The sequence below is a fragment of the Amblyomma maculatum genome, chromosome 1 (assembly GCF_055883805.1).
Source record: "Amblyomma maculatum isolate TAMU_Amacu chromosome 1, ASM5588380v1, whole genome shotgun sequence".
Lineage (NCBI taxonomy): Eukaryota > Metazoa > Arthropoda > Arachnida > Ixodida > Ixodidae > Amblyomma > Amblyomma maculatum.
In genome coordinates this window covers 391,493,549-391,510,722 of record NC_139344.1, presented here as the reverse complement: position 1 = coordinate 391,510,722, position 17,174 = coordinate 391,493,549, and the positions used below count along the sequence as shown (strand labels likewise).

Here is a 17,174-nt window from a genome sequence, read left to right as displayed (position 1 = left end):
TAGGTGAAAAAGTTGTTACTTGCACGAAACTGAAAACGAAGTACGATACACATTGCTCATTCCGCGTTTCTCTGGATGAGTGTTTATTTGAACTTGTGAACAATTCGGAAGTGGGGCCTGATGGTTGCGTATTTCGCCCTTTTTATGGAAAGCTGTGGTCCTCACGACGCTTCGATGACCCTAACGTTGCTCTAGCTACATCCGAAAATGGCACAGGAAATTAAGCTGTATTACCAGAACACGAGAGAGCTGCGAACTAAAAGGGAAGCTCTCTTCGCGAATGCATACGAATGTGAGTATGACATTATGTGCCTGACGGAAACGTGGCTAAACTCATAATGTTCAAGTGCTTCTCATTTCTCAGATGAATATGCTGCCTTCAGGGCCGACAGGGTCTATTCTGACAAGAGTAAATACGGGGGCGGAGTTCTGATAGCCTGTCATTCTGTGCTAAATGCATTTAGGAGACCAGACCTGGAGACATAGGAAGAATGTGTGTGGTTGGGAATTCCAACGTGTGACAAATCGCATTATCTAGTCGGCTGTTACTCAGTTCTGTTCTGTTCAGTCGTTCAGTCGTGTCCGACCCTTCGTGACCCTATGGACCATGTCACGCCACGCTTTCCGGTCTCTCACTATCTTCCCAACATCCCAGAACTTCTGCAGCGCCTCGAGGATGCCATCTAAACATCGCGTTCGCTGCCTACCCCTTCTCCGGTGACCAAATTCTGCTCCTAACGTTTTTACCGATCATTTCTTGGATATCGGGGAAAAAATCGATTTTTCGAAATACACATCTACGGGGACATTAATCTTGCTAAGGTCGATTGATCCACTGGTTTGTTCACTTGCGACTGCACAGCAACTCGAGAAAAAGCCAAATGTTTAATTGATTTTAGTAATTTCCATGGTTTACGTCAATGCAATGCAATGAAGAACTGTGCTGGAAACATTTTAGACCAAATTTTATCTAATGTGCCTCTTTTTAGTGTGCAAGCGGTGCGCGATCCTTTTGTTCTGATAGACAAATATCAGTGTCCGTTTACCTTGTCGTTCTTTTTGTCTTTTCGTCCAGTGCGTGAGATGGTGCCACCAAAATTTAGATACGCGTATGGCAATTACCTTAGACTGTACAATGATCTTCAGGCCTACGGCTGGTCAGAATTGCTTGAGATTAAGGATGTAAACACAGGCGTTGAGCTACTTACGTCACTTGTACAGGGTATAATGAAAAAATGTATACCACGCCGTAAATCGAAGAAGTGTAGATTTACTTGCTGGTTTTCGCGCGATCTGAGACATTACTTGAAGAAAAAACAGAAGTACCATAAACTCTACGTGAAATCACAAAGTGAATATTGGTACCGAAGATATTCATTGTGCAGAAAAATTGAAAAAAACTGATTGCACGTGATGAAGCTGAGTACCACAATCTTCTTGAACGGAACTTTAAAAAGGAACCAAACAGTTTTTGGGATTTTGTGCGCAAGCAACGAAATGATAGGGTTAGTGTTGCTTTAATAAAGACGCGCGTTGGTATCTGTTTTAAACCTCAAGATGTGTGCTAAGCTTTTGTTGATCACTTCAGCTCTTGTTTTGTGCACCATGATAACACAACTGCTATTATCACTTTTGAAGACAGCGCTGACTGTTTGGCTTATGATAATGTTACCGAGCATGAGGTTCTTTTGGGGATTCAGAAACTTAAGCCAAAACTTTCATCAGAAGTGGATGAAATTCCCAGCTTCGTAATCAAAGGATGCGCTGACATTTCTGGCCCTTGTCTTAGCGCATTTGATCAACTTATTATTGCGAACTGGTGTTTTTCTTTGTCATTGGAAATTGTCAGTAGTTGTTCCTGCATTCAAGTCTGGCGATGCTTGTGATGTAAACAACTTTCGACCTGTGTCACTGATTTGTTCTTTTGCGAAAGTTTTTGAAATGCATGGGCTCATACTTCAAGCAGAAGATCTCAATTCTGCAACACGGATTTTTAAAAGGTCGATCCGTGGAAACGAATTTATGCGGCTTTCTCGATTATACTGGCCCACATGTATTTAATCGCGGTCAGGTGGATGCAGTCTACCTTGACATGACTTAAGCTTTCGATACGGTTTCCCATGAGGTACTTCTGATGAAGATGGAAAAATACGGACTTTGCCCCATGTACTGCAGGTGGCTCAACAGCTACCTTGGCAGCCGCCGTAACATGGTCCGATTTTTCGGCTGTGTGTCCAACGAATTTCTATCATCTTCGGGATTGCCTCAAGGCTCCAACTTAGGACCGCTGTTGTTTAGTGTTTGTTAATGATTTGCCGTTACATGTCAAGAACTCGAGAATTTTGCTCTTCGCAGATGATTTCAAATTATTCCGTATATTGGAGATATTGAGGACTGCCGCCAATTGCAAGCTGACATTAACAATGTCGAGAAATGGTGTTTGTTGAATCGCTTAAAGTTGAATATTAAGAAGACTTCCGTCCTGTCTCTAACTAGGAAACGCGACGCAGTTGTGTTTGATTATACACTTTTGGCGGATCATATTTCTCGTGTGGCCCATGTGCGAGACCTTGGTGTTGTTGTTGATTCAAGGCTTGATTTTATATTGCATGTAAATTCAATTGCGTCACGCGCATTGAGACATATTGGTCTTATCTCTAGACTAACAAAAAACGTTTCAACGGCACGAATGTCTACGTACTCTATACTGCGCCCTTGTGAGACCGCGTCTTGAGTTCGCGTCAGTAACCTGGAATAACGTATCTTCCACCTATTGGACAAAAATTGAAAATATCCAGCGTAACTTCATATGCATCTTTTATGATAGATATATTGGACGCCGTCGTTTCTACGACTACAATTTTCTCTTGGCAGACCTCAATATGTGTACTCTTGGCGACAGGTGACTCATACGTGACATGCAGTTTCTGCAAACATTTGTGCGCGGTTTCATTAACTGTGGGACCATACCGATGTTGCTGAATTTTCGTGTGCCACATGCAAAGGCCGCAAAATGTTTTGACACATTTTATCCATATTTGCACGCCAACTGTCCAATGACTCGTTTACAAATCCTGTATAACAAAACGTTTATTGACATGGACATATTTGCCTAATTGTTGTTTTCATGCCTGGTTTTAAAAGTTTTAAGTGGTCATTCTGATGTTTCTGACCTAGTGTGCGCTCCTTTAGACCACTTGGCTGTTGAGGCACACTCAAATAAACATCTATCTAACACTACACCACCAAGACGGGGCAAAATATAACATGAAATAGATACTAACGGCATAGACATTGTTCAGTTAGGTTAGTAATAGTAATGACTAGAATCTGGCGGTCGGTTACTAGCAAATATTAAAATCATAACGGACAACATTACACAGGCAGCCAATCTGAATAGCTTGTTAATGACGTATAATGTTATTTTTTGTTTATAACTAGAAGGGCGCGCTACCTACTTTATCAATAAGATCATGCCTGTGCATGCTGCATAATTATGTGCTAGAAATAATTAGGTTATTTGCAGTGTTCAAATTCAACCCCGTGTCTGTAAAAATAATGCTGTGCGATTCACTATATCGTCTAGAAACACGTAGAGCACAGATAGAGAGCAGATAACCTTTCGGCGTGACGCTGTGAATGTTGGCATACGACAACGAGAGAGTGGCTGTTCCACGCACTCAGCCCGTGGGTATCGTACCGTTGTCTAGGTATCCGCTGTACGGCACAACACTGTCTGTAATGGTGTCATATAGTTATGGCTGCTCCTACGGGTAGCTTATCTAAATAGAGTTAAAATTATTTTTTTTTTTTACGCATTGGCAAATGCACATAATTTCTTTCTTGCCTATTGCGTTGTCAGCGAGAAATCTTCGCTAATGGAAAATAAAATTTCCTCCAGTTTGCACGCAAGCACACTTTGTGCTTGAAAAATGTTATTCTTGGAACAATAGAGTTCCGTTAATCATCGGCATGCTTCCGAAGTCTGCTATCCTGTGATTTTCTGAGCAAAATTAGATTATTTTTTCTCTCGGGAGCTGCCTAATCTCCTTTAGTATCACCTTTCATTCCGAAGAAAAAGCGGTTGCATCGTCGCAGACGATCCTTTGCACCATCGCATCTGGGTGTGGTTAACGGCAGTTTATCCGAGAAGAAACTATTACAAGGCCGTGATCAGGTGTTTCGGCTTCATCCGAGCGTGACTGGCGGTACATGTGGGCAGTGTCACAACCCGCTCATTTTATTACTTGATTCAGTGGGGGCGTGTTTTCTTTTTAAAAGTTTGTCCTTCGCCTTCCTCATTCTCGCTCGCTTCAAGTACAGCCACCCTTTCGTTGACAGGCCCATATTATAAGCCTATCAATTTCCAATTCTTGTTTAACGATAACCTTCACTTCGTACTTCCCTCTGCATTTTTCAGTCCGTGCGCTACTTTACGAATACATATAGCCATACCTGGCTTTCCCCTTCTTATTGATGTATTCAATATTGCAGGTGCGATCGCGATATTAGAATAAAGCCCCTGAACTGTAACATCCCAATTCGTATTTATTTATTACAAGTTACAAGTTACAAGTTACAAACACCTGTATTCTGATACAGGTGTTTGCTTTATCATTGAAGGGCTTCAGTACGTTCAATGAAATGCATTAGTGGGTAACACTTCTTTAGTGAGCTTGGTTGGGCTCAAAATCTTTCCTCGCCTCATCACGTTTTCCTCACTTTTAACATCGTGTGATATGTGGTTGACCTGAGCAGTATTATATGTGCCAGACTTTCTCGTATTTGTAGCCTTAAGAACCTTGTATTGACATTTCAGAATTCAAACGTGAAATACAGACAAGAGGACTTACGTTCGAAGGAGTGGCTGCCTTATCCGCATTAATCGCGCAAGTATTGTTTTTTTTTTTTTTTTTTTTTTTTTTGCGTCGAAGCATAGTGCTGTGAATTATCTTTATTTGTTGCTTCTGGCGGTCGTATCACTTTAGTTTTGCCGCACAGAAAGGTCTTGTGCTCCTTGTTTGTTTACGCCCAGTGTCGTTGAGACGGCTTTGTCATTGTCTTTGTCGCGCGAGATGCACCTACAATGATTCCAGCCACTCGCATCTGTTTCTACAGTGTACCACGTTGTGCTAGTCATCTCTTTTTTTCTTTTTTGTCGTTCGTTATTCGACGACTGACGAGCATGTTTGCAGCTATCGCTGCAGTTGAGATGCATTAATTCTGTGGGCGCAAGTCAGCCCAATAAAGAGTTGGTTTCAGTGAAATTCCAGTGTCTTCGTTTGTGGCTTACGGTATTGTCACCACCGCGTGACATTTTTAAGAAACGCTCTGCATAACGAAAACCTGCCACAGCATTCACGTTGGCTAACACCTGCGAAAGGCTACAATCATGTCGCCTTTGCCGTGTTTATTCAATTTGAAAGGTAACGATTGACTTCCACGAAAAGACGTATGTATTTGTTATTTCTGTACTAAATTGGAAGTGGAACTTTGGTGATATTATGCACCCACAAAAATTATAGCTCGCAAACAGTAAAAAGATTGCTTATCCCACGTGACTAAGGAGGAAACATGAATATTAACATTGTTCTCTTTCATATTGAGCGAGCCTGTAGAAATCAAAAAGCGCAGAAGTGAGACATAATTAAAGGCAAATCTCCGATTGTGACGCCTTCACTTCAGTTTGATATATCCCACATAACCCAACAAAGCAGGAATTCCTTTAATTTGGAATCGCGTGTCCGAAGTGTTCGATACATTCATTCGGAAATGCCGTATGTTTGGGAATCCCGTGGTAATACGTGCATGTGCTCGACTCATAACAGATAATAGAAAAATGAAGGACGGCGCGTTAAATTGAGAAAGCTCGACCTGAATTGTGAACACGTGTTTCCTCAATTTAGCTAGCTTGTGAAATAGAAATAATTTTGACTCATAAAGAGCTACAATGCAATGCAAAATATCTCTTTTCTGCGGGAGCTAGAACCGAGTTAAAGTTGTAAGAAAAAAAGTTTGATATCGCTCATGTTACCCCTTGGTCATTTTCAAACATCCGTGATCCCTTATAAGACTTTAATAACCAAAGGAAGTAGCTGGTTCTATCATTCCGCTGAGCTACCAATAAAAGCTTAACAAAAAAGAAATTAAGAAACGCAAAGCTCCATAGTACCTCTGTAACCAAGAACTTGAGATATTTACTTTTGTGTTCACGCAAAAGAGTGCGCGGGCCTATGTGGAGAATTTCTAGGACATTCACTCAATGGTTGTTAAAGGACTGAACTGCGAACAGGAACTTAGAAAAAAAAAAAAAAAAGTCAACAAGAAAGATCGGCCTTAATTCTTCTGTAAGCCTACTAACTCAATTAAGACCCCCGGTTTCCTTACAGATTCTAAGTGTGACGATACCAAACCATCTCAGTTTCAAGCCAACCGGCCTTCTTTTATTAGATCTTCATACGCGCACAGGGGCGGCAATGTCTTGCTTTTTTTTCTCAGAATTTACCTCTCGTAATTGTTTTCTTTGTCTTGCCAGGTTCGATCTAGGGAACCCGTTCTTTTCCTTGTACATTGTCTATACTCTCAACAGTCCACGGATACACGGCTAGAACTTTACGCAGCCCGCAGTGGCACAGCCGGCCCATATTTGTCGAAAGCGTGTTTGCGCAGTCTCGGTAGCAGAGAGAAAGAGAGGGATGGGCCAGAGCGCTATTCTCTTTCCTGCCAAGCGCTGGGCTACAGACAAGAGATCCTTGGCCTACAAATTGAATAAGCGGAGCTCCTGGTCTCACTTGCGGCTCGCTGAACGCTTTAGCCATGACAGGATGGGGAAAGTGATTGTCGCCTGTGTAACGTACGCTCACGAAAGAAGCACGCAGCGTTTGAACGGCTACTGTTGGCACCGGTCAGCAGAAGCTGTTAGAACCTCGGTGCTTGTGTAGTCTCTGACCGTGGAGCTTTGTGATTTTGGCGTAGTTGCCTGTCGTAACTGGTTGTAACTAGGGCCGTCGTAACTGCCGTGACCATGTCCTGGCTAATCATGATTTGGTCAGAAGTGTGGGTGGCTCGGCGATTTGAGTCATTAAATAACTGAAACCGGGATCCATGATACTACGCGGCATTAGCGATACCAGAGAGAAGCTGTCAGGCGGGCAGAATGTGATAGCGCTTATTCATGCTAGGGTGGAGACAAAAAGAAAAAAAAGAGGGGAAGTAGAGAGATTGCCAGACGTTACTCAGTGTCTTTCCTAAAGTCCTCCTATGCTCGTTGTTGCCTGCTGTTTTGCGGCAAAATGTACCATCGACTGGGATAACATCTCCATCGCTTTCGCCGCACTTGTATCTGGACTGTTTCGAGCAAGACTTAATTACTGAACTTAGAACTGGCAGCTCCGCTGGTTACTTATAGGCCAGAAGATGCAGGCAACCTGAATGTGTCAAAGGGACATGGTGATGTTTGATGCTTTCGACGCGCTAAATCTTTTACGGAGCGGAACACAGCGTTAATGGCTTCTGTTCTCCGCTCCCTTTGCGGATAGTGTTTTGCGTAGTACATGCACTTTGCCAGTCGATTAATCACTAAGCTTCTAATTTTCGCCCATATTGTCTCGCTTTCTAGCAAACAATTTTAGGCTAGGTGAAAGACCAAGCTAAATATGTTAAAGCCTCGTCTAATCAAAACGTAAAAACGTGCATCTGTGGCCTAGGGGTAGCAGGTCTTACTCGGAATGCAAGGGTCAGGATTGGCTCGATTCGCTTCACCCTCCCTTTTGAATTGAGAGGCCCGAGTTGCAGCTCTTGCCAAATAAGTCATGTTACATGGTCGCATGACGTCACACAACCCTACGGCCAATCAGTGCCAGCTACCACCTGCCGGAGCCATGCCCGTGGTTTTTTGCCCACAATGACGACACAGATGGCGTTTTCTTTCTATTTTTTTTTAAAGGTCGAGGCAATGAACGCTGCTGTATTTAAGTTTAAAATGGCATTGACAAGAAGAACGGCGAACGGACAACTGTTTTTATTTTACTAAAGACGGTTTTCATTTTTCGTATAATAAAGAAGGACCAGTGCCACGAGGTTAGGAGTAAAGTGCAGAAAGTAACTCGACGGCTGCGAAAGTTGACAAAAGCAAATGCACACCATAACCCACCACTCCAAAAAGAAAAATACCAACTCTGAAAACACAACAGGCAGAGAGATAGAGGCCGCAATTGAACGGATACACTGCGTCAGCTCCATCATGGTCGCTTCTTTATCCGAGAGTGACAAGGAAATGTTCTTTCAAACAGATGACTGCAATATTTGAACGAAGGGATGTGCTGCTAGCATATCCGGGTGGGCTAGTTACATACAGTGTGCTCCCCTAACCTTTTGTTGCTACAACTACCAGCTTATCCCCCACAGTGCATTCCGCAGGCAGGTGGTATGCGGTAGATAGCATCGCTGTCAAACTCGACGAAGCGCTTCTGTGGTGCTTGAGATAGCACTTGGACCCATTGGAGGTAGAAATATCAACATAAGGTTGGGTGCCACCTCGAGATGCAACATTTCTGAAGATTTTGAATGGATTGAAGAAAAAAACGTTTCTTTTTCTGTTCGTTTTTCCCAACGTTGATTTGTTTTTCATGTTTCTTTAATGACGAATGCAAATGCTAAAAAAAGCATGAAACACAAGACTAGAACATGGTGGATTAATTCAGTAAAGTTTTAAACATCAATAAGACCTTCAGCTTTATCATATCCTTCGTATAAATCGTGATAAATCGTGAAAGTATTTTTCTCATTATCTGCAACAATGTATCAATATAATCGGCTTTCATACACCATAAGGACTTTCTTTCTTTTGTTCGCTCCAAAACATTCACATGGTAAAACTGCGTGGCCGCATAAGTTGAAGCCTTTACGTTGTTTCCTCTAAATTTCTTTGCACGGTCACTCGAATATACTTGGCACAAAGTTATTGCACAGCTTTCCCAAAAAGAACCTCAGCAACAACCAATGTCGCCCGCACGTGACTAGTATTCCGACAAAACAGCTCAGGTGGGCCTTTGTGGTTTTGTGCGGTGCGTACCGTGTTGTAACGCGTTCAACCATTTTGTTCGGTTTAAGCCTTCAGGTAAACAACTAAAGTTGAATTGTTGCCTTCAGCCAGGCGCATCTGCGTGGCCTGCCTTCCGCCCATGTTCTCGAACCATGAATGTCTGAATGACGCTGTCTTAAAAAGAGGTGACAAGCGCTCGACTACCGACGACTGGTGCACATTCATTCCGATTCTGAGAGTAGACGTTGGGAGAAGGTTTGGTTTGGTTTGTGGGGTTTAACGTCCCAAAGCAACTTAACATGCTTGCGCAGGAGTTCGAGGCATAGCTTCTTGAAATTGAGGTGATATCATTACCCCCGTTAAGATCCTGAATTCGAAGAACCATTCTTCGTCTCGCTTATCGGGATGTGAAGCACCTCACAATTTAACTTAAGTGTAACGCCATCTGTTTAGCTCGGAAAGACGAACTTGACCACTTTGGCGACTGCCCGGTGGAGGAGGGAAGGATCCTGAGAACACATCACTAATGATGAGTACTAATGAATTCGAATGTAGGCTATAAAATTGCCCACACCCTACACCAAGGCCTGAAGTAAAGACAGATAAAACCAGCATATGAGAGTGAAACGTAAGCTCCTACACATGTTCAGTTGCGTGTAGCATTTAGAACGCAATCATAAATTGAACAGCTGCGTGCAAACGTTTCAAACGCTTCAGAAATCATATTTCTCAGCGCTTATTAGGGCACAAGGGACAGAAGGAACACGCGCGAACAGGACAGGCTCTAGTCTGTCATGTTCGACAAACAGGACAAACTAGCGTCTGGATAGAACAAAAACAGGAACTAGGAACAGGACCGACTAGCGTCAGTCCTGTTCTTATAAGCTGTTTTTGCCTTTTTTGTTCTAATAAGCGTCAGGAATTTTCAAATGCTTACCAATTCGTCAAAGTTCCCGCCTTAATTTGAAACGCCCAGTATTGTAACTGCGAAAGTAGCCAAAACAATAATAATAATAAAAACGAGCCGCAGCTGTTTTGTAAAAGAGCTATGTATGCTCTTTATAACTTGCCATCGCTTCAATTCTAGATCGTCTTCATATTTGCCCAACTGTTCTCATTTTTCAATCATTTCATACGAACAAGGAACCATTGCAGCGCTGCATCCAGAAAAAATATAATTTGACTTCGCAGTTTAAGTGTGGTGCATAACAAATATTCTTGAGCTCATTTCCGTAAAGCAAGCGAAACTTCAAAGCACGATGCGTTCCAGAATGACACACCCCGTGAACAAACCCGGTGTATGCTCAGATATGGCGCGCTCCTCTTGAACGGTAACTCCCATTCTCAATTTCTAGTCGTTTTAATGTTGTTTGCTCTGTATCGCGAGTACATAACATGAAAACTCATCAAATATCAGACATACCTTCTGCAGCCCCGCGTCCCGAGCAAAACAATGGCGAGAGTTTCAGATGTTTGAACGTCGCTTATATGCAGAAATACGAACTCCCAATCGCACTGATGCTTTTAAGCTTTTAAAGCTTTGCGAATTTGGGGATCGCTTCTTCATTATTACTTGCAACTGCAGCGCTGGAATTTTCATTAGCCCGTCCCTATCAGCTGCTCTTTTCTTGAAGGCTTTTTCCCTCAGCTGTATATTGCGCTTCATTTGACGATGAACAGGCAGAGAAACTCGGTACAACTTCGGTGTACTTCGCACGCTACGCTTGATTGCGCCCCGTTCATCAAACAGCTGCATTACACCGGAATTACTCTTCACGATTCCGTTCAGCTTTATTATTATTTTTTTTTTTTCAGTTTCAAAGTGCGCGTAAGCATAGTTCATTTGCACTGAGCTGAGCAAACAGATCTCGACGACATCAGCCAAAGGCGCGCGCTCTCTTCGTGAATCGCCGCAGGGAGAGGGCGCAACCTCCCTTGGAGACTGGGAAGAGCTGAGGTGGCATACGTTAACGTATCAGCGAGCTTATGACACGCGGCCGGCATCTCCGACGAAGGGCGCGTATCTATCACAGGCATCGACGCGCCATCGCCCGTGCTTGACCTGCCCTCCTTTTTCAGGAACGCGCTCGCGGTAATCATCCGCGGCCCTGCTTATTACGAGACGTGCGATCACGTCGATATACATGCACTCATACGCAAGCGTACTATAACGGCTGCGATGGGTAGCTCGCGAGCAGAGCAGTAACCGTCAACGTTTCACGGAGACGAGGACAGAGGGGAGAAGGGGAAAGTGTCGGTGAGGAAGGGGCGTCCATTTGACGCGCGATTTGGAGTAACGACTAGCTACCTGCCGACTAAGTGGAGGAACGGCGCTCGACTGTAATTGGCGGCCAGGCGTCCTCGAGCTCCGGCGGCCGTTTGTTAACAAACGTCGTTTTGCGACGAAACGTCCTTCGCCGGGCAAGCTGCGAGCCAGCTTGCCTTGCGCCATGACTCTAAGTTCGGGTCTTAAACTCGAGCGCAGCCTCGGCTACTCAGGCTGATGGACGGCTTAGGTGTCACCTTACTCTAATGAGGGCAGAGCTGCTGTAATTTATTCGTTGCGTAGGTATGTGCCGACGCACCTCGCGTCTCTATCGAAGACGGGAAGTTCGTGGCTGTGGTAAGGAGTTGCCGACAGTGGGTTTCTTCAGTCGCAGAACACTGTAGCGGGCGTGCTGATTAGTTTCTAGTTGGGGAATCGGCGCGCCTAAGTGTTTGAAAGGGGCCGTTGTATACATGTAGCCATGCCCCATGTACATTTGATAAGTAAACCAATGTGGAGGTACGTGATTGATTTATAGGAAGGGAAAGGCGTGGCAACTGTCTCACTTGTTTTCTGTGGACACCTCAACTGCGCCGTAAGGGAAGGAATAATCAGAGCACGAAGTTTCCACAACGAACCTTACTGCGCTTTCTCGCTGCAGAAATAATTCATCCATACTTTTCTATTCTGTTAAATCAGGCGACGTCGTGACTAAAAATGCTAAAAAAATTTATGCAATGGCAGAGCTTTGTGAGACTTTCCAAGGAAGAAAAAGATAACGTGGTCAGCGTTGTGTTGTGCTTCTTATATTTCTGTCCCATATGTGTGCGCTGGTTTCTCTTCAAATAAATTACCCGTGCATATCTGCTCTAAGCATTATTTTATGTTATGGCGGGATAACAATTGCGGCGCATTGAAATGAATAAAAAAATTCACATGCAAAAACGCTGGAGGTAAAGCGAAAACACATCCAAGGAGGGGTTTTCTTTTCTTTTTTCTTTTTTTTGCTTAAGCGGTTCAACAGTAATTCTACAATAATCTGAAGCTGCAACCTCTCTCGCCCGACCAAGGTGATTGTAAATGACACGTCAACTTTGTGCGACTTGGTACCAAACATGCTCCGGACTTTTCGTATCCATCATTTTAATTAGCTCACCGAGGCCTACGTTATAGCAGAAATTGATCGCTTTAAAATGAATCCTTGGCGATTATTCCTTCGTTATAACAGATATTATTTTTGGGTAGTTCATCGCCATGGACGCGCTCTCACGCAGTTACTTAGCAAAGGGCTGTTGATGGCTAAAGCTGCCGGATACGTGTTGGTGGGAACGATGTTTTGGCATCATTCCCTCATGCAAGTCCCATTTGAGATATCAGTTAGGATAATCAGGCTTCTCTCAAACACACCGTCCTGTTAACTTGGCACGTTAATTAGTTCCAGGTATCTAATTAGGCTTGCTCCGAGCCTAATTAACGCTCTGAGGAACTATTTGTACCTGGGAGCATTGCTTATAGGCATAGCCGTAACTATGACAAAGAGTGCGTCAGGTTTGGTTAAGAAATATTCGTTCAATATCTGGTCTTCACGTTCATCGCACAACGGAACGAGAATACCAGCGCTAAGGAAACGAAATTCGTTCAGTATTTGTCTTCGTTGCTGACTGATTGTAAATGCTTTGGCCTAAAAACGAAGGAACTTGCAATTCTTATAGTTGGTACCTTGATGAGTATGATTTGGAAATATTCTGCGCTTTAGTAAGATTTATTGTATGTCTGACTTTTTGTTTCAGCCACTTAGAGCAAAACATCTTATGGGTCTGAAATATTTCAATCTTATACAACGCAACCTACTCCGAATTGGTGCTTAGCTCCAGCAATAAAGAAAAAAGGAAGGGGGGGGGGGGGGGGGGTACGTGATGTGTGCTACTGTCGCAAATTGCTACGCTTTCGAACAGTAAAACGAACATCGAAATCGCAGTGACGCTTCTAAGCTGAAGCTTTGAGTACATGATGTAGCGAAGAAAATGTGATCGTTATAAGTGTGGATAAAGCCGGCAACAGCGTTTTCAAAGAACAAAAAAAAAAAAAAAAAAAAACAATCTCTCATCGGGATCTTCTTATACACCCCTTATCTGATTTTCCTACCTTCTTCCAAACCAAAGCACGTACCGGTACAGCCCAACTACAAGATTAAGCTCACAACTGTTAAAGCCCATCCACTTTACGGATTTTCATCGCCTGTTACCCTCCTTGCTGGAACGTGCCTTGCGTAGGTGCCTAGCTCGAGGTGTCTTGGCACGAAGAAATCAGCAAAGCGTTCATTGACACGTCGGAGTAGGCACAAAGTGACAGTCGGAGAGACACGCGAAACACAGTTTATATTCAATGTAATCTACTCGCAGACTGCCTCTTTGTATAAAAGCTGCGGCTTCTAAGGCCAGTTAGCGGTTGGGATCATGAACTGGTCGCTGCACTCGAAGGAAGGAGTTCACTTTGCTGTTGAGTGGGGTCTTAAGGCCGGCGCCCTTCTCCAGACTAAATAATCCTGCCTTAATAATAACTGCCCTTGGGTTTGTATACATCCCCACGCATGAGCCTCATAATAATCTTATATTTCTCCCTTCCTATCCGGAATAGCAAACAAGATCGACAGCAGAGCTCAGGCGTCTAGTCTGCGTTAAACAGCCTCCTCTATGCTCACTTCGGCCCAGCCAACCGTCATGCGGACACCGCATGGCTAACTTATGCGTCATATACTTCTATTGACTGAATGACCGAGAAAGCAAAAAAAGGACAGCATGCTGCATTTACAGGAATTCTCCCACCGCGGTGACCTGTGACTCATCTGTGCCCACGGTTTATTGCTTCATCTAGGGCCAAATTTCTCATTCGCGGTATACAGCACGGCATTGGCAAAGTTGAAGAATTTACAGTCCAGACTACTAATGTCAGTGTTTACCCGTTGGTAAGCATACGAATATTTCCTTTTGCGATGACAGGTCTGATCTTTCCCTTCATTCACTAGAAAATAGCTTTATGTGAGCACGCGGCCAAAGAATTTCATTTCTCACGCAAGTTCAGTCGTAGTGAATAGAACGCGTCTGACGTCAGGCTAAGTTCCCACTATAAGTCTAAGAGAAATATCACGATGTTACGGTGCGCTAAAATGCCACATTTGCCCCGATGTGCCTACATCATAGGCCCTTACACATACTCTCGTTCATCCTATAAAATGTTGGTCTGCATTGCCGCACAACACTGGCGTTATGCAACGAAGCCATCAGTGGCGTTCAGCATGTAAATGATTGCACGCGCTTGCGACAGCTGCCTCTATTACAGCTGCCGTTCGCGTGCCAAGCCGACACTTCCAAGTGGCTTCCACTCGGGTGTCTCCGCCAGCCACACCCCCATTCTCTATCTCCTCTTTGCGAAGCATTAGCGGTGCTACCGCAGAAACGCCGCATTTTTAATTACAAAGAGCGATACCTCCCTCCCGGCTAACCTGCCAGTGCTCTCTTTCCCTTTTTTCCCCTCGCAGTCTTTTGTTGCCTTTCTTTATTCGCTCTCTTCGTCGCGCTCTCATGCGTCTGTGGCCGCAGCACCCTCTGTGCCCGTCCGTGAGTCCTGGTCGCGGGGACCGAAACCAGCAGGCGCGCGAGCCGTGTGGCTCCACGATCGATTCAGGCTACGGCGCTTTTTCAAAACTGCTCTGGCGTGCGTGCCTGTGTGCGCTGCTGCCCCTAACCTGGACTCCGCGGTGGCCTCCTCCTATATGCATGTACCACCTCCTCCGTTCACCTATTCCCCTCTCCACGCACTCGCTCTCCGCCACTACGCGTTGTGCCACGAGCTGTTGTAGTTGCTGGAAAGCACGTTCGTCCAGATCTGTGTCCCTCTGGTCGCTGATTGGGGCGCGCTCGCGCGTTTTAGCGGAGTTGTAGCGAATGACGACGAGCGTGCCGTTTCCACAGTGGCACGAAACCACAATGACCCTTCAGCGCTGCGCTCGTGCGCGCAGCTCTAATCAGTGAGCACGTAATGTAATCACAGAAGCGACGGGAAAAACCGCCAAGCGCGCGTAGCTCTGATTCGTCGTCAGGAGAAAACGGTGACCTAAAAGCTACATTGAAGAACTGGCGGGTTCATTATTGTAGTTCTGAAAGGCGCCTACAAATAAACAGAGGAAGAACTTAACGAGTATTCCGCGCGCAGTCGGATACTTTGTGACGAAGAAAAGTAAGTTAACTCAATTGATCATGTGCGTGTGCAAGAGAGGGGTGGAAGTCGTGTTCTCCTCACTCACCTGATTGTCGGAGGAGCCGGTATCCATTGGCAGAAGAAGAAGAGCGCGCGTCGGCGCCCAGCCACTGACATCCACACAGGGCTGCTCACGCACGGTCTTGAGGGCCGCGCGGTGTCCGTGGTGAGCCGGCGGAGCCTCGTTCGCGGTGCCGCTTCCGCCGCCTCGCTGGTGGCGCAGCGCGCGCGGCGGCTGCGGCCGCGGTTGGCGCCTCGGAGACAGTGAGCGCGCGCGCGGGTCTCGTCGCCCGGAGCGGCGTTCTGGGCGGGCGCTCTAAAATGGCTCCCCCCCGTAGCAGCGCGGCGGACGCTGGAAGCACGCGCCAAAGCGCCGCGATTGACGCGCGCTCGTGCGGCCGCCAGGGGAGCCCCCTCAAGGTGCGGCGCCACGGGCCCCCAAGCGACGCGCCACAGCACTAGGATCCATGGTCGGCCTGGTATCTGTCCTTGTACCGGTTGCACCAAGCAGGTCGGAACTAGTGGAAGCTAAAGAGAGACGTCACCACCGGCGACACGGAAGCCGAGGCCGGCGATTGCGAACCAGTCACACGGGACCCTATACGCGAAGGAGCCCTCTTTACATGAACTCGACTCGTGTCGAGTTGAGGGCTTGAATCGTGGAGTCGACTAGGCTGAGTTAAGTGAACCCGTCCCGATCAGCTCAGCAGCGATTTCAGTGTTGCCTCGCGTCGCAGTGTAAAACTAGCGAACGGCACCCTGTTCCAGCTTTCGCCCTGGTCTTCTACTCGCCGCTTACTCAGGCACAGTCATGTCTCCGTTTCCTTTCCGCCGTTTACCTTGATTTTGTTGTCGTATGATTAAAGAGCCATCTATGGACTTCTGCGTTATTTATGTGTTGTCATCCAGTGAGTATGAATCTCACACCGGCAGCACTGGAATGAGGCAGCAGTGGAAAATCTTTGCTACATATTCGCCACCTAGCTAAGTAGGTTGGTATTGTGAATTTTTCTCTCAACAGCAGGAACAAAATTCCGGCTAATAATCAGCATACCTGCGAGTATATTGAAGGAAGAAATGAATGAATGATTTATCACCAAAATGCCTTATTCGGGAATTGCTGTAGTACCTCCAGCTCTGCGCATACTAGAGAGAAGGGGAAGCCTTGGGTTGTCCAGCTTCCGTGATCATGTCTTTCAGCTCGTGTGCGAAAAATACGAAGAAATAACCATAGCTTCCTTCTTATTTATTGGAACTAGGCAAGGCTGTTGCATGTGGATAAAAAAGGGTTATTAACGTCTCCACCATTTTAGGCGTATAGGCCCCATTAATTTGTCACTTTTCTTTTTCTAACTGTCGACCTTTGGAGTTATGAACTCGTTGTTTTAGTTCTTTAGAATAAGGTGACAGACAGTGAATTGAAAGGCTCTTTCTTCCAAAGTTCCGCGAGGGCTGAGGTTTCTCTCCGAGCGTTTGAAACTTGTGTTTCAGTACCTTTAAACTTTTCCTTTGCTGAAAGTAGGGGCTACCACAGTTGTACAGGATATGCGGGTTAAGAAAAATGATTCTCTGTTTCCTGGGATTTCCCGCTCTCGAAGCCGGGAAAAT

The 17,174-nt window shown here is 45.3% G+C and overlaps 1 protein-coding gene across 1 annotated transcript in view; it reads right to left on the bottom strand.

Annotated features, from left to right (window-relative positions):
* The window catches only part of LOC146208540 (potassium voltage-gated channel protein Shaw-like), a 273,057-nt gene extending 257,249 nt beyond the window's left edge, over nucleotides 1–15,808 (bottom strand). The window contains exon 1 of the mRNA XM_084594614.1: nucleotides 15,613–15,808. The gene's annotated coding sequence lies outside the window, so the exon portion shown is untranslated. The remainder of the gene's footprint in view (nucleotides 1–15,612) is intronic.
* Nucleotides 15,809–17,174: the final 1,366 nt, after the last annotated feature.